Genomic DNA, 14,475 nt, shown 5'->3' on the forward strand with positions numbered 1-14,475 from the left:
TCATTTTCTTCAATTATACTTTCAATATGAAACATGCACAAACACAAAGAAGGGATGGCGCCGTGGCTTAGTTGGTCAAAGTGCCTGTCTAGTAAACAGGAGATCCTGGGTTCAAATCCCAGCGGTGCCTGCTTTGCTGTTCTTTACAATGGAGGCAAATTCCCGAGTATTGAAACCAGCCAAACCTCAAATGCAGCTTCAGACGAGGCTCAACATAGAATGAATGTCGCTAACCATCTCTGTGCCTTTTGTCTGAACTGATGCAATTATATTTCAAGGGATTGGTCAAAGCTTTGTCAAGACTACTGGCGCTATGGCTTAGTTGGTGAAAGCGCCTGTCTTGTAAACAGGAGATGCTGGGTTCAAATCCCAGTAGTGCCCTTCCACCATCACTTGTCTTTAACTTTTCCAGGAAGGGCCTTTCTTGTAAACGGGAGATATTGGCTTCAAATCCCCCTTTTACACCTTCACTTCACTGTCGCCTTTTCAGACCTGGTAGCGGTACCACTGAATACTTTCTCCTTCCGTTCTTCTAGCAGTGCATGTCTCTGTGGCGCAATCGGCCAGCGCGCTCGGCTGTTAACCGAGAGGTTGGTGGTTCAAGCCCACCCAGGGACGATGCTTTGCTGTAATTGGATGGTTCAAGGTCACCAATGAACTGGGAGTCGTTTTTCCTCTGCAGCACAAGGTCCACGGCATAAACTTTGTTGGCCAACCGTTACAAACAGTACTATACAGCACTCATTCACAATTTCACCATCTCTTTTTCAAGACTTCCAGGGATGATGCGGTTTTCCTCTGGTGGTTTCAAAGTCCTTGGCTTTTCCTGGACAATGAAATCCTAGGGTTGAAGAGTAAGTCTTTTTCACGCAACTTTGCCTTCATTGCCTTTGACTTGAGTTAAAAGATTTTAAGAAGCTCATTTTCTTCAATTATACTTTCAATATGAAACATGCACAAACACAAAGAAGGGATGGCGCCGTGGCTTAGTTGGTCAAAGTGCCTGTCTAGTAAACAGGAGATCCTGGGTTGAAATCCCAGCGGTGCCTGCTTTGCTGTTCTTTACAATGGAGGCAAATTCCCGAGTATTGAAACCAGCCAAACCTCAAATGCAGCTTCAGACGAGGCTCAACATAGAATGAATGTCGCTAACCATCTCTGTGCCTTTTGTCTGAACTGATGCAATTATATTTCAAGGGATTGGTCAAAGCTTTGTCAAGACTACTGGCGCTATGGCTTAGTTGGTGAAAGCGCCTGTCTTGTAAACAGGAGATCCTGGGTTCAAATCCCAGTAGTGCCTTTCCACCATCACTTGTCTTTAACTTTTCCAGGAAGGGCCTTTCTTGTAAACAGGAGATATTGGCTACAAATCCCCCTTTTACACCTTCACTTCACTGTCGCCTTTTCAGACCTGGTAGCGGTACCACTGAATACTTTCTCCTTCCGTTCTTCTAGCAGTGCATGTCTCTGTGGCGCAATCGGCCAGCGTGCTCGGCTGTTAACCGAGAGGTTGGTGGTTCAAGCCCACCCAGGGACGATGCGTGGCTGTAATTGGATGGTTCAAGGTCACCAATGAACTGGGAGTCGTTTTTCCTCTGCAGCACAAGGTCCACGGCATAAACTTTGTTGGCCAACCGTTACAAACAGTACTATACAGCACTCATTCACAATTTCACCATCTCTTTTTCAAGACTTCCAGGGATGATGCGGTTTTCCTCTGGTGGTTTCAAAGTCCTTGGCTTTTCCTGGACAATGAAATCCTAGGGTTGAAGAGTAAGTCTTTTTCACGCAACTTTGCCTTCATTGCCTTTGACTTGAGTTAAAAGATTTTAAGAAGCTCATTTTCTTCAATTATACTTTCAATATGAAACATGCACAAACACAAAGAAGGGATGGCGCCGTGGCTTAGTTGGTCAAAGTGCCTGTCTAGTAAACAGGAGATCCTGGGTTCAAATCCCAGCGGTGCCTGCTTTGCTGTTCTTTACAATGGAGGCAAATTCCCGAGTATTGAAACCAGCCAAACCTCAAATGCAGCTTCAGACGAGGCTCAACATAGAATGAATGTCGCTAACCATCTCTGTGCCTTTTGTCTGAACTGATGCAATTATATTTCAAGGGATTGGTCAAAGCTTTGTCAAGACTACTGGCGCTATGGCTTAGTTGGTGAAAGCGCCTGTCTTGTAAACAGGAGATCCTGGGTTCAAATCCCAGTAGTGCCCTTCCACCATCACTTGTCTTTAACTTTTCCAGGAAGGGCCTTTCTTGTAAACGGGAGATATTGGCTTCAAATCCCCCTTTTACACCTTCACTTCACTGTCGCCTTTTCAGACCTGGTAGCGGTACCACTGAATACTTTCTCCTTCCGTTCTTCTAGCAGTGCATGTCTCTGTGGCGCAATCGGCCAGCGCGCTCGGCTGTTAACCGAGAGGTTGGTGGTTCAAGCCCACCCAGGGACGATGCGTGGCTGTAATTGGATGGTTCAAGGTCACCAATGAACTGGGAGTCGTTTTTCCTCTGCAGCACAAGGTCCACGGCATAAACTTTGTTGGCCAACCGTTACAAACAGTACTATACAGCACTCATTCACAATTTCACCATCTCTTTTTCAAGACTTCCAGGGATGATGCGGTTTTCCTCTGGTGGTTTCAAAGTCCTTGGCTTTTCCTGGACAATGAAATCCTAGGGTTGAAGAGTAAGTCTTTTTCACGCAACTTTGCCTTCATTGCCTTTGACTTGAGTTAAAAGATTTTAAGAAGCTCATTTTCTTCAATTATACTTTCAATATGAAACATGCACAAACACAAAGAAGGGATGGCGCCGTGGCTTAGTTGGTCAAAGTGCCTGTCTAGTAAACAGGAGATCCTGGGTTCAAATCCCAGCGGTGCCTGCTTTGCTGTTCTTTACAATGGAGGCAAATTCCCGAGTATTGAAACCAGCCAAACCTCAAATGCAGCTTCAGACGAGGCTCAACATAGAATGAATGTCGCTAACCATCTCTGTGCCTTTTGTCTGAACTGATGCAATTATATTTCAAGGGATTGGTCAAAGCTTTGTCAAGACTACTGGCGCTATGGCTTAGTTGGTGAAAGCGCCTGTCTTGTAAACAGGAGATCCTGGGTTCAAATCCCAGTAGTGCCTTTCCACCATCACTTGTCTTTAACTTTTCCAGGAAGGGCCTTTCTTGTAAACGGGAGATATTGGCTTCAAATCCCCCTTTTACACCTTCACTTCACTGTCGCCTTTTCAGACCTGGTAGCGGTACCACTGAATACTTTCTCCTTCCGTTCTTCTAGCAGTGCATGTCTCTGTGGCGCAATCGGCCAGCGCGCTCGGCTGTTAACCGAGAGGTTGGTGGTTCAAGCCCACCCAGGGACGATGCGTGGCTGTAATTGGATGGTTCAAGGTCACCAATGAACTGGGAGTCGTTTTTCCTCTGCAGCACAAGGTCCACGGCATAAACTTTGTTGGCCAACCGTTACAAACAGTACTATACAGCACTCATTCACAATTTCACCATCTCTTTTTCAAGACTTCCAGGGATGATGCGGTTTTCCTCTGGTGGTTTCAAAGTCCTTGGCTTTTCCTGGACAATGAAATCCTAGGGTTGAAGAGTAAGTCTTTTTCACGCAACTTTGCCTTCATTGCCTTTGACTTGAGTTAAAAGATTTTAAGAAGCTCATTTTCTTCAATTATACTTTCAATATGAAACATGCACAAACACAAAGAAGGGATGGCGCCGTGGCTTAGTTGGTCAAAGTGCCTGTCTAGTAAACAGGAGATCCTGGGTTCAAATCCCAGCGGTGCCTGCTTTGCTGTTCTTTACAATGGAGGCAAATTCCCGAGTATTGAAACCAGCCAAACCTCAAATGCAGCTTCAGACGAGGCTCAACATAGAATGAATGTCGCTAACCATCTCTGTGCCTTTTGTCTGAACTGATGCAATTATATTTCAAGGGATTGGTCAAAGCTTTGTCAAGACTACTGGCGCTATGGCTTAGTTGGTGAAAGCGCCTGTCTTGTAAACAGGAGATGCTGGGTTCAAATCCCAGTAGTGCCCTTCCACCATCACTTGTCTTTAACTTTTCCAGGAAGGGCCTTTCTTGTAAACGGGAGATATTGGCTTCAAATCCCCCTTTTACACCTTCACTTCACTGTCGCCTTTTCAGACCTGGTAGCGGTACCACTGAATACTTTCTCCTTCCGTTCTTCTAGCAGTGCATGTCTCTGTGGCGCAATCGGCCAGCGCGCTCGGCTGTTAACCGAGAGGTTGGTGGTTCAAGCCCACCCAGGGACGATGCTTTGCTGTAATTGGATGGTTCAAGGTCACCAATGAACTGGGAGTCATTTTTCCTCTGCAGCACAAGGTCCACGGCATAAACTTTGTTGGCCAACCGTTACAAACAGTACTATACAGCACTCATTCACAATTTCACCATCTCTTTTTCAAGACTTCCAGGGATGATGCGGTTTTCCTCTGGTGGTTTCAAAGTCCTTGGCTTTTCCTGGACAATGAAATCCTAGGGTTGAAGAGTAAGTCTTTTTCACGCAACTTTGCCTTCATTGCCTTTGACTTGAGTTAAAAGATTTTAAGAAGCTCATTTTCTTCAATTATACTTTCAATATGAAACATGCACAAACACAAAGAAGGGATGGCGCCGTGGCTTAGTTGGTCAAAGTGCCTGTCTAGTAAACAGGAGATCCTGGGTTCAAATCCCAGCGGTGCCTGCTTTGCTGTTCTTTACAATGGAGGCAAATTCCCGAGTATTGAAACCAGCCAAACCTCAAATGCAGCTTCAGACGAGGCTCAACATAGAATGAATGTCGCTAACCATCTCTGTGCCTTTTGTCTGAACTGATGCAATTATATTTCAAGGGATTGGTCAAAGCTTTGTCAAGACTATTGGCGCTATGGCTTAGTTGGTGAAAGCACCTGTCTTGTAAACAGGAGATCCTGGGTTCAAATCCCAGTAGTGCCTTTCCACCATCACTTGTCTTTAACTTTTCCAGGAAGGGCCTTTCTTGTAAACGGGAGATATTGGCTTCAAATCCCCCTTTTACACCTTCACTTCACTGTCGCCTTTTCAGACCTGGTAGCGGTACCACTGAATACTTTCTCCTTCCGTTCTTCTAGCAGTGCATGTCTCTGTGGCGCAATCGGCCAGCGCGCTCGGCTGTTAACCGAGAGGTTGGTGGTTCAAGCCCACCCAGGGACGATGCGTGGCTGTAATTGGATGGTTCAAGGTCACCAATGAACTGGGAGTCATTCTTCCTCTGCAGCACAAGGTCCACGGCATAAACTTTGTTGGCCAACCGTTACAAACAGTACTATACAGCACTCATTCACAATTTCACCATCTCTTTTTCAAGACTTCCAGGGATGATGCGGTTTTCCTCTGGTGGTTTCAAAGTCCTTGGCTTTTCCTGGACAATGAAATCCTAGGGTTGAAGAGTAAGTCTTTTTCACGCAACTTTGCCTTCATTGCCTTTGACTTGAGTTAAAAGATTTTAAGAAGCTCATTTTCTTCAATTATACTTTCAATATGAAACATGCACAAACACAAAGAAGGGATGGCGCCGTGGCTTAGTTGGTCAAAGTGCCTGTCTAGTAAACAGGAGATCCTGGGTTCAAATCCCAGCGGTGCCTGCTTTGCTGTTCTTTACAATGGAGGCAAATTCCCGAGTATTGAAACCAGCCAAACCTCAAATGCAGCTTCAGACGAGGCTCAACATAGAATGAATGTCGCTAACCATCTCTGTGCCTTTTGTCTGAACTGATGCAATTATATTTCAAGGGATTGGTCAAAGCTCTGTCAAGACGACTGGCGCTATGGCTTAGTTGGTGAAAGCGCCTGTCTTGTAAACAGGAGATCCTGGGTTCAAATCCCAGTAGTGCCCTTCCACCATCACTTGTCTTTAACTTTTCCAGGAAGGGCCTTTCTTGTAAACAGGAGATATTGGCTACAAATCCCCCTTTTACACCTTCACTTCACTGTCGCCTTTTCAGACCTGGTAGCGGTACCACTGAATACTTTCTCCTTCCGTTCTTCTAGCAGTGCATGTCTCTGTGGCGCAATCGGCCAGCGCACTCGGCTGTTAACCGAGAGGTTGGTGGTTCAAGCCCACCCAGGGACGATGCGTGGCTGTAATTGGATGGTTCAAGGTCACCAATGAACTGGGAGTCGTTTTTCCTCTGCAGCACAAGGTCCACGGCATAAACTTTGTTGGCCAACCGTTACAAACAGTACTATACAGCACTCATTCACAATTTCACCATCTCTTTTTCAAGACTTCCATGGATGATGCGGTTTTCCTCTGGTGGTTTCAAAGTCCTTGGCTTTTCCTGGACAATGAAATCCTAGGGTTGAAGAGTAAGTCTTTTTCACGCAACTTTGCCTTCATTGCCTTTGACTTGAGTTAAAAGATTTTAAGAAGCTCATTTTCTTCAATTATACTTTCAATATGAAACATGCACAAACACAAAGAAGGGATGGCGCCGTGGCTTAGTTGGTCAAAGTGCCTGTCTAGTAAACAGGAGATCCTGGGTTCAAATCCCAGCGGTGCCTGCTTTGCTGTTCTTTACAATGGAGGCAAATTCCCGAGTATTGAAACCAGCCAAACCTCAAATGCAGCTTCAGACGAGGCTCAACATAGAATGAATGTCGCTAACCATCTCTGTGCCTTTTGTCTGAACTGATGCAATTATATTTCAAGGGATTGGTCAAAGCTTTGTCAAGACTACTGGCGCTATGGCTTAGTTGGTGAAAGCGCCTGTCTTGTAAACAGGAGATCCTGGGTTCAAATCCCAGTAGTGCCCTTCCACCATCACTTGTCTTTAACTTTTCCAGGAAGGGCCTTTCTTGTAAACGGGAGATATTGGATTCAAATCCCCCTTTTACACCTTCACTTCACTGTCGCCTTTTCAGACCTGGTAGCGGTACCACTGAATACTTTCTCCTTCCGTTCTTCTAGCAGTGCATGTCTCTGTGGCGCAATCGGCCAGCGCGCTCGGCTGTTAACCGAGAGGTTGGTGGTTCAAGCCCACCCAGGGACGATGCGTGGCTGTAATTGGATGGTTCAAGGTCACCAATGAACTGGGAGTCATTCTTCCTCTGCAGCACAAGGTCCACGGCATAAACTTTGTTGGCCAACCGTTACAAACAGTACTATACAGCACTCATTCACAATTTCACCATCTCTTTTTCAAGACTTCCAGGGATGATGCGGTTTTCCTCTGGTGGTTTCAAAGTCCTTGGCTTTTCCTGGACAATGAAATCCTAGGGTTGAAGAGTAAGTCTTTTTCACGCAACTTTGCCTTCATTGCCTTTGACTTGAGTTAAAAGATTTTAAGAAGCTCATTTTCTTCAATTATACTTTCAATATGAAACATGCACAAACACAAAGAAGGGATGGCGCCGTGGCTTAGTTGGTCAAAGTGCCTGTCTAGTAAACAGGAGATCCTGGGTTCAAATCCCAGCGGTGCCTGCTTTGCTGTTCTTTACAATGGAGGCAAATTCCCGAGTATTGAAACCAGCCAAACCTCAAATGCAGCTTCAGACGAGGCTCAACATAGAATGAATGTCGCTAACCATCTCTGTGCCTTTTGTCTGAACTGATGCAATTATATTTCAAGGGATTGGTCAAAGCTTTGTCAAGACTATTGGCGCTATGGCTCAGTTGAAGCTGGGGAACAATAGTCTGTACAGAGGGGGGAAGAAAGAGGAATGAAGGGGAAGAAGGGGGAAGGAAGAAAAAGAGAGGAAAATGAGGAAAAAAAGGGAGAAAAGAGAGAAAAGGAGAGAAATTGAGGACTCCTAATGGCTGTTCTGCATTTAAAGAGCCCCTCCAGATCGTCATTTTCATAATAATTCCAGAAATCCAGTTTCTATAAATGGGAATTATGAATCAAAACAAATTTTAAACAAAGTGCTTTGGATTGTTTAGATGAAATAAGTTTAAAGGAGTTATATGTCTACATAAGAAAACACTTATTAGTATTCAGAATTAATTAAATCAGTACTATTTGTCATTCTGTGTTTTATTGTGCATTCACGATGCATGATGCAGGAAAGTTTTATTGACATTAATTCATAGATCTGTATTAGGTATGACATTATTATTATATTATGAAAATATTAGCTTTTAGCATCTCCTTCCCATTTAAGAAAGGTTTATTTTATAGCCACAGTATCATGGTACTGTATTGTGTTATCATGCATGGTGGGGGCAAAAAGCAAAACCATGTTTACTCCTGGTATTACACTGAGATTTAAATAAGTCAAATGAACACATATTTATTATAAATAGAAAACACAGTGAAAACAAAGACGTCCCACCCCCCAAACCCTCTCTTTCACGCACCCCATCTCCACACACACGCACAACAACATTATAGAACGACAATTAATTGAACACAACAAAATAAATAAGAAAAATTATGCCAAAAATTATTAATCAAATGACTCCAGTAGTGCAAAGAACACAATAATGAATAAATACCAAAAACAAGAATAAAATACAAATGTCTGCCCTTTTCCACTAAATGTCTTCCAGCCAATGCTCCAGTGGCATCCCTGCATGGGTCTGACAGTAGATGGTCTGTGGCCACTTTCTTTGGTGGCTACACTTTCTTGGGAGGCTAAAGACAAGCAGAAACATTAGTATAAAGAACACAACATCAACAATCTGCACATGACAATTTGATATTAGTTTACAAATACCTTCTTAGTATGGAAACCACAGTCACATGTCTTCGGGCCCTTGAACAGAGTTGCCTGCCCCCTCAGCTGCATTGGGCATTCCTCAATCTGTAATATTTCATGACAACAAATAAGCAAGTGTCTTTTCAAAAACATTTAGCTTTATCATTTATAACTGTATGCTAATTGCTTTATACAACTCTACCTTCTGATAGAGGTCATGCCACTTCTTCTGGCGGGGAACAGGCCTGTTTCTTGCATCGGACGGCCAAACACCTGTGGCAGCAAACCTCCGCAGGCGTCACATCCATTCATCATCACCCATAGTCCTTTGTTTTTGTTGTGTTGAAGCCATCTGTGGCCAAAGAGGAGAAACGTACACTATCAAATCCCACCATCTTAACACATAATGCTATCATCATAAGATAAGATAAGACAGAACAAAGCCAATGTTAATATAGTATAGATATGTGAAATTAACATATTCACAACTACTAATAAAACATAGAGATTAAGCATGGAATATAGGGCAAAAATACATAAACAAAGGGTACAACAGGTAAAAGTAAGGGTCAGTAAGGGTCATGTTGTGTGTAATAACTCAAGTTTCATTATAAGTATATATAAGTTATAAGGTCATACTGTAAACAAAACACTGTTACTGTGAAATTGTTATTTAGCCTACCACACAGCAATACTCCCCATTCTTTTTTAGTAACTGACCCCTCCCTCCACAAGATGTTAATAAATAATCAATAATCTCATGAAATAGGGCAATGTTATATTCTATATATAAATAACTTAGCCGAAATGGCCTCAACAACGTTAGTATCGAGATGATACGACAACGACGTTCGGAGATACAGGATGCATGACGATGTTACGCGACAAAATACAATACAAACATGACTTACACGTCTCTAACGCTGACAACAATAATCATTGTAGTGAATGAAGACATCGACCGTGTTAACCAAGACGACTGTCGGTCTTTTTTTTTATACCGACAACTGGATTTGACACAAAGACGCTAACCACAATGGCGCGAACGATCAATATAATAATATATGGATGACAATAGTTGTATTGATGCCATTTACCTTGAGATTGAGAGCTGAAATTCCGCTTCGAGTTTGAGTTTGCCGCCGCATCCGGTGCAGACCATTACCCCGCAGAAAGTTGGACTTGCGTGGCTAAGATTGGCTGAAAGCAGGGAGGGGGGCGGGAGCTAGAAAGCTGAAATCCCCTGAGCGCCATTGGTTGGGAAAGATGAAAATTCTGAAATCCCCGTGACGCGATTGGCTTTGAAAGCTGAAATCGGGAGGACGCGATTGGAGGCTGGGAAACAGTCGGACGGGGGTGAGGATGCAGGTAGGGGTGCTGACATAAATATACATAGAATTAGTGCGGTGGATTTCTTCTTGTTCAAGTCCTGGTAAATGTTCAATTCCGGCTCGAAGGATGTGCTTTTCGTTGAAGTGTGTTGACCTTGGAGTGATGCTGAAGAGATTGCTGCTTGCTCCCTTCGATAGCTCAGTTGGTAGAGCGGAGGATTGTAGGATGGTAATAGCAGGAATCCTTAGGTCGCTGGTTGAATTCCGGCTCGAAGGATGTGCTTTTCGTTGAAGTGTGTTGACCTTGGAGTGATGCTGAACCGTTGTCTTCAAAGCCTTAGATTTCATTACCGGTTTGACCAAAATAGTTTGTCCTTGTCATGGTGTTGAAGGACACGACAGCACAAAATAGATTTTGTGCCCATGTATAAAATCCTTCTCAATTTATTATCAGCATGAACGAAGTTGGTGTGTCATGCAGGTAGGGTTGTTGACATAAATATACCAGAGAGTTAGTGCAGCTGATTTCTTCTTTGACAAGACCTGGTAAATCCAAGCAAGAGATTGCTGCTTGCTCCCTTCGATAGCAGCACCGCACCCCCTTCCAACAACAACAAGGTGCCTTATCCTGTGAAAGTCCCTCAAACTTAAGGAGCACCTTGAATCAGCCCTCTTACTTCTCCTTACTGTGCCTTGGTACATGTTCTCCACCAACCGACAGCAGCCACTGCGCAGATGCACTACTTGTACCTAACATGCAACGGGTGGTGCTCTCCACACCAGGCGTATTTGAGGGCTTCTTCGGTGTTCTGAATCGACCACTCAAGAGACTCTCTTCATGTCGAGGTGCATAAACCACCTGCTGCTTGTCACTTTCATCCAAGCTCTCCCACAGTGCTTTAATAGTGCTGGCCTGCTGGTTGCTGAGACAGACAGAGGTCTGATCCCGAAGCTCCACTAAGTACTCTGCCATTGCAGATGTTCCAGTCAGACTGACAGACTCCAGTCTTCGAAGGGGGCAAGTCCTGGTAAAACCCTGCAAAAGAATGCAGCCTACACCCTTCGATGGCGGCACCTGACCCCTATCTGACTGTTTCCCAGCCTCCAATCGCGTCCTCCCGATTTCAGCTTTCAAAGCCAATCGCGTTGCGGGGATTTCAGAATTTTCATCTTTCCCAACCAATGGCGCTCGGGGGATTTCAGCTTTCTAGCTCCCGCCCCCCTCCCTGCTCTCAGCCAATCTTAGCCACGCAAGTCCAACTTTCTGCGGGGAACCGGATGCGGCGGCAAACTCAAACTCGAAGCGGAATTTCAGCTCTCAATCTCAAGGTAAATGGCATCAATACAACTATTGTCATCCATATATTATTATATTGATCGTTCGCGCCATTGTGGTTAGCGTCTTTGTGTCAAATCCAGTTGTCGGTATAAAAAAAAAAAAGACCGACAGTCGTCTTGGTTAACACGGTCAATGTCTTCATTCACTACAATGATTATTGTTGTCAGCGTTAGAGACGCGTAAGTTATGTTTGTATTGTATTTTGTCGTGTTACATCGTCATGCATCCTGTATCTCCGCACGTCGTTGTCGTATCACCTCGATACTAACGTTGTTGAGGCCATTTCGGCTAAGTTTTTTATATATAGAATATAACATTGCCCTATTTCATGAGCTTATTGATTATTTATTAACATCTCGTGGAGGGAGGGGTCAGTTACTAAAAAAGAATGGGGAGTTTTGCTGTGTGGTAGGCTAAATAACAATTTCACAGTAACAGTGTTTTGTTTACAGTATGACCTTATAACTTATATATACTTCTAATGAAACTTGAATTATTACACACAACATGACCCTTACTGACCCTTACTTTTACCTGTTGTACCCTTCGTTTATGTATTTTTGCCCTATATTCCATGCTTAATCGCTATGTTTTATTAGTAGTTGTGAATAAGTTAATTCCACATATCTATACTATATTAACATTGACTTTGTTCTGTCTTATCTTACCTTATGATGGTAGCATTATGTGTTAAGATGGTGGGATTTGATAGTGTACATTTTTTCTCCTCTTTGGCCACAGATGGCTTCAACACAACAAAAACACAGGACTATGGGTGATGATGAATGGATGTGACGCCTGCGGAGGTTTGCTGCCGCAGGTGTTTGGCCGTCCGATGCAAGAAACAGGCCTGCTCCCCGCCAGAAGAAGTGGCATGACCTCTATCAGAAGGTAGAGTTGTATAAAGCAATTAGCATACAGTTATAAATGATGAAGCTAAATGTTTTTAAAAAGACACTTGCTTATTTGTTGTCATGAAATATTACAGATTGAGGAATGCCCAATGCAGCTGAGGGGGCAGGCAACTCTGTTCAAGGGCCCACAGACATGTGACTGTGGTTTCAATACTAAGAAGGTATTTGTAAACTAATATCAAATTGTCATGTGCAGATTGTTGATGTTGTATTCTTTATACTAATGTTTCTGCTTCTCTTTAGCCTCCCAAGAAAGTGTAGCCACCGAAGAAAGCGGCCACAGACCATCTACTGTCAGACCCATGCAGGGATGCCACTGGAGCAGTGGCTGGAAGACATTTAGTGGAAAAGGGCAGACATTTGTATTTTATTCTTTTTTTTTGGTATTGTATTTATTCACTATTGTGTTCTTTGCACTACTGGAGTCATTTGATTAATAATTTTTGGCATAATTTTTCTTATTTATTTTGTTGTGTTCAATTAATTGTCGTTCTATAATGTTGTGTGCGTGTGTGTGGAGATGGGGTGCGTGAAAGAGAGGGTTTGGGGGGTGGGACGTCTTTGTTTTCACTGTGTTTTCTATTTATAATAAATATGTGGTTTGTTTCTACAACAATTCTTTCATTTGACTTATTTAAATCTCAGTGTAAAACCAGGAGTCAAACAAGGTTTTGCTTTTTGCCCCACCATGCAGATGATAACACAATACAGTACCATAATATTGTGACTATAAAATTACTTAGATGGAAAAGAGACAATAAAAGCTAATATTTTCAATTCATTAGTTCGGAATAATGTCTTATAACTTATACAGTTCTTTGAATTAATGTCAATAAAACTATAAAACAATAAAACTAAAAACTGAGGTGAAATGAAAATCACACTATCACTTTCCTGCACATCATGAATGCATAATAAAATACAGAATGACAAATAGTATTGATTTCACTAAATCTGAATACTAATAAGTGTTTTCTTATGTCATATAACTCATATAACTCATTTAACTTATTTCACTTTTTTAATCTAAACAATCCAAAGCACTTTGGGTGAAATTTGTGTTGATCCAGGCAGGGATTGAACCTGCGACCTTTGGATCCATAATTCCTATTTACAGAAACCACAAATATTCAACATTTGGGTGATTTCTGGAATTATTATAAAAAATTATGAGCTGGAGGGGCTTTTCACATGCAGAAGAGCCATTAAGAGTCCTCATTTTCTCTCCTTTTCTCTCTTTTTCTCTCTTTTTCCTCTCTTTTCCCTCTTTTTCTTCCTTCCCCCTTCTTCCCCTTCTTTCCTCTTTCTTCCCCCCGCCATACAGACTATTGTTCCCCAGCTTTAGCGGAGTTGGTAGAGCGGAGGACTGTAGGATGGTAATAGCAGGAATCCTTAGGTCTCTGGTTCAATTCCAGCTCAAAGGATGTGCTTTTCGTTGAAGTGTGTTGACCTTGGAGTGATGCTGAACCGTTGTCTTCAAAGCCTTAGATTTCATTACCGGTTCGACCAAAATAGTTTGTCCTTGTCATGGTGTTGAAGGATACGACAGCACAAAATAGATTTTGTGCCCATGAATAAAGTCCTTCTCAATTTATTATCAGCATGAACTAAGTTGGTGTGTCATGCAGGTAGGGGTGTTGACATAAATATACCAAAGAGTAAGTGCAGCTGATTTCTACTTTGACAAGACCTGGGGCCTCATGTACGAAGACGTCGTACGCACAAAAATATTCAGATGTATGAATCTGTGCGTACGCATGAACCCAAGCACATTTCCTTTGTACATCCCAATCAACGTGGAATTGAGCGCACATGTTTGAGTACCCGACCCCTCCCTGTCCACGCCCCTATTTAAATATGCAAATCATATTTAAATGAGCCCTGCACCTGAGATTCCCCTCTCTGTCAGATCATTCAACATGAACAAAGGAAAGAAAAGAAAGTTTACTGAGTCTGAGCTGGAGATACTCGTAAATGAAGTGGAGACGCGCAGGGATATTTTATTTGGTACCCTGTCAGCAGGGATAAATATGAAGAGAAAAAGAAGTGAGTGGGAGCGTGTGTGTGAGGCTGTAAATGCAGTGGGGTCAGAGCACACACACTGAAGTGAAAAAGAAATGGTCAGACATAAAGGTGGAAGTTAAGCGGAGGATTTCTGCCCACCGCCGAGGCATGACTGCAAAAGGCGGGGG

The 14,475-nt window shown here is 43.1% G+C and overlaps 1 long non-coding RNA gene and 26 other non-coding genes across 28 annotated transcripts; all 27 read left to right on the top strand.

Moving 5' to 3' along the window:
- The first annotated feature begins 56 nt into the window (after positions 1 to 56).
- On the top strand, positions 57 to 130 carry trnat-agu (transfer RNA threonine (anticodon AGU)). Its single transcript has one exon. It is a non-coding gene; the product is annotated as a tRNA-Thr (tRNA).
- A 177-nt stretch (positions 131 to 307) lies between these two features.
- On the top strand, positions 308 to 381 carry trnat-ugu (transfer RNA threonine (anticodon UGU)). The gene has a single exon. It is a non-coding gene; the product is annotated as a tRNA-Thr (tRNA).
- Positions 382 to 544: 163 nt separating this feature from the next.
- On the top strand, positions 545 to 618 carry trnan-guu (transfer RNA asparagine (anticodon GUU)). The gene has a single exon. It is a non-coding gene; the product is annotated as a tRNA-Asn (tRNA).
- Positions 619 to 975: 357 nt separating this feature from the next.
- trnat-agu (transfer RNA threonine (anticodon AGU)) lies at positions 976 to 1,049 on the top strand. The gene has a single exon. It is a non-coding gene; the product is annotated as a tRNA-Thr (tRNA).
- A 177-nt stretch (positions 1,050 to 1,226) lies between these two features.
- trnat-ugu (transfer RNA threonine (anticodon UGU)) lies at positions 1,227 to 1,300 on the top strand. The gene has a single exon. It is a non-coding gene; the product is annotated as a tRNA-Thr (tRNA).
- Positions 1,301 to 1,463: 163 nt separating this feature from the next.
- On the top strand, positions 1,464 to 1,537 carry trnan-guu (transfer RNA asparagine (anticodon GUU)). The gene has a single exon. It is a non-coding gene; the product is annotated as a tRNA-Asn (tRNA).
- A 357-nt stretch (positions 1,538 to 1,894) lies between these two features.
- trnat-agu (transfer RNA threonine (anticodon AGU)) lies at positions 1,895 to 1,968 on the top strand. The gene has a single exon. It is a non-coding gene; the product is annotated as a tRNA-Thr (tRNA).
- Positions 1,969 to 2,145: 177 nt separating this feature from the next.
- trnat-ugu (transfer RNA threonine (anticodon UGU)) lies at positions 2,146 to 2,219 on the top strand. Its single transcript has one exon. It is a non-coding gene; the product is annotated as a tRNA-Thr (tRNA).
- Positions 2,220 to 2,382: 163 nt separating this feature from the next.
- On the top strand, positions 2,383 to 2,456 carry trnan-guu (transfer RNA asparagine (anticodon GUU)). The gene has a single exon. It is a non-coding gene; the product is annotated as a tRNA-Asn (tRNA).
- Positions 2,457 to 2,813: 357 nt separating this feature from the next.
- On the top strand, positions 2,814 to 2,887 carry trnat-agu (transfer RNA threonine (anticodon AGU)). The gene has a single exon. It is a non-coding gene; the product is annotated as a tRNA-Thr (tRNA).
- A 177-nt stretch (positions 2,888 to 3,064) lies between these two features.
- Positions 3,065 to 3,138, top strand: trnat-ugu (transfer RNA threonine (anticodon UGU)). The gene has a single exon. It is a non-coding gene; the product is annotated as a tRNA-Thr (tRNA).
- Positions 3,139 to 3,301: 163 nt separating this feature from the next.
- Positions 3,302 to 3,375, top strand: trnan-guu (transfer RNA asparagine (anticodon GUU)). Its single transcript has one exon. It is a non-coding gene; the product is annotated as a tRNA-Asn (tRNA).
- Positions 3,376 to 3,732: 357 nt separating this feature from the next.
- Positions 3,733 to 3,806, top strand: trnat-agu (transfer RNA threonine (anticodon AGU)). The gene has a single exon. It is a non-coding gene; the product is annotated as a tRNA-Thr (tRNA).
- Positions 3,807 to 3,983: 177 nt separating this feature from the next.
- Positions 3,984 to 4,057, top strand: trnat-ugu (transfer RNA threonine (anticodon UGU)). Its single transcript has one exon. It is a non-coding gene; the product is annotated as a tRNA-Thr (tRNA).
- A 163-nt stretch (positions 4,058 to 4,220) lies between these two features.
- On the top strand, positions 4,221 to 4,294 carry trnan-guu (transfer RNA asparagine (anticodon GUU)). The gene has a single exon. It is a non-coding gene; the product is annotated as a tRNA-Asn (tRNA).
- Positions 4,295 to 4,651: 357 nt separating this feature from the next.
- On the top strand, positions 4,652 to 4,725 carry trnat-agu (transfer RNA threonine (anticodon AGU)). The gene has a single exon. It is a non-coding gene; the product is annotated as a tRNA-Thr (tRNA).
- Positions 4,726 to 4,902: 177 nt separating this feature from the next.
- trnat-ugu (transfer RNA threonine (anticodon UGU)) lies at positions 4,903 to 4,976 on the top strand. Its single transcript has one exon. It is a non-coding gene; the product is annotated as a tRNA-Thr (tRNA).
- A 163-nt stretch (positions 4,977 to 5,139) lies between these two features.
- trnan-guu (transfer RNA asparagine (anticodon GUU)) lies at positions 5,140 to 5,213 on the top strand. The gene has a single exon. It is a non-coding gene; the product is annotated as a tRNA-Asn (tRNA).
- Positions 5,214 to 5,570: 357 nt separating this feature from the next.
- trnat-agu (transfer RNA threonine (anticodon AGU)) lies at positions 5,571 to 5,644 on the top strand. Its single transcript has one exon. It is a non-coding gene; the product is annotated as a tRNA-Thr (tRNA).
- A 177-nt stretch (positions 5,645 to 5,821) lies between these two features.
- Positions 5,822 to 5,895, top strand: trnat-ugu (transfer RNA threonine (anticodon UGU)). The gene has a single exon. It is a non-coding gene; the product is annotated as a tRNA-Thr (tRNA).
- Positions 5,896 to 6,058: 163 nt separating this feature from the next.
- On the top strand, positions 6,059 to 6,132 carry trnan-guu (transfer RNA asparagine (anticodon GUU)). Its single transcript has one exon. It is a non-coding gene; the product is annotated as a tRNA-Asn (tRNA).
- Positions 6,133 to 6,489: 357 nt separating this feature from the next.
- Positions 6,490 to 6,563, top strand: trnat-agu (transfer RNA threonine (anticodon AGU)). Its single transcript has one exon. It is a non-coding gene; the product is annotated as a tRNA-Thr (tRNA).
- Positions 6,564 to 6,740: 177 nt separating this feature from the next.
- On the top strand, positions 6,741 to 6,814 carry trnat-ugu (transfer RNA threonine (anticodon UGU)). The gene has a single exon. It is a non-coding gene; the product is annotated as a tRNA-Thr (tRNA).
- Positions 6,815 to 6,977: 163 nt separating this feature from the next.
- On the top strand, positions 6,978 to 7,051 carry trnan-guu (transfer RNA asparagine (anticodon GUU)). Its single transcript has one exon. It is a non-coding gene; the product is annotated as a tRNA-Asn (tRNA).
- A 357-nt stretch (positions 7,052 to 7,408) lies between these two features.
- On the top strand, positions 7,409 to 7,482 carry trnat-agu (transfer RNA threonine (anticodon AGU)). The gene has a single exon. It is a non-coding gene; the product is annotated as a tRNA-Thr (tRNA).
- A 2,736-nt stretch (positions 7,483 to 10,218) lies between these two features.
- On the top strand, positions 10,219 to 10,307 carry trnay-gua (transfer RNA tyrosine (anticodon GUA)). Its single transcript is given in 2 exon segments — positions 10,219 to 10,255; positions 10,272 to 10,307. It is a non-coding gene; the product is annotated as a tRNA-Tyr (tRNA).
- Positions 10,308 to 11,296: 989 nt separating this feature from the next.
- LOC138599745 (uncharacterized) lies at positions 11,297 to 12,942 on the top strand. Of its 2 annotated transcripts, XR_011308732.1 has the most exons (4): positions 11,297 to 11,359; positions 12,111 to 12,260; positions 12,358 to 12,444; positions 12,527 to 12,942. It is a non-coding gene; the product is annotated as an uncharacterized lncRNA (long non-coding RNA). The 2 variants fall into 2 exon arrangements; XR_011308731.1 differs by lacking the exon at positions 11,297 to 11,359 and having other exon boundaries at positions 11,787 to 12,260.
- The last annotated feature ends 1,533 nt before the right edge of the window (positions 12,943 to 14,475 follow it).

The sequence above is a fragment of the Semicossyphus pulcher genome, unplaced genomic scaffold (genome assembly GCF_022749685.1).
Source record: "Semicossyphus pulcher isolate SPU_LCO1_2020_fin unplaced genomic scaffold, fSemPul1.0.p SCAF_20, whole genome shotgun sequence".
Classification (NCBI taxonomy): domain Eukaryota; kingdom Metazoa; phylum Chordata; class Actinopteri; order Labriformes; family Labridae; genus Semicossyphus; species Semicossyphus pulcher.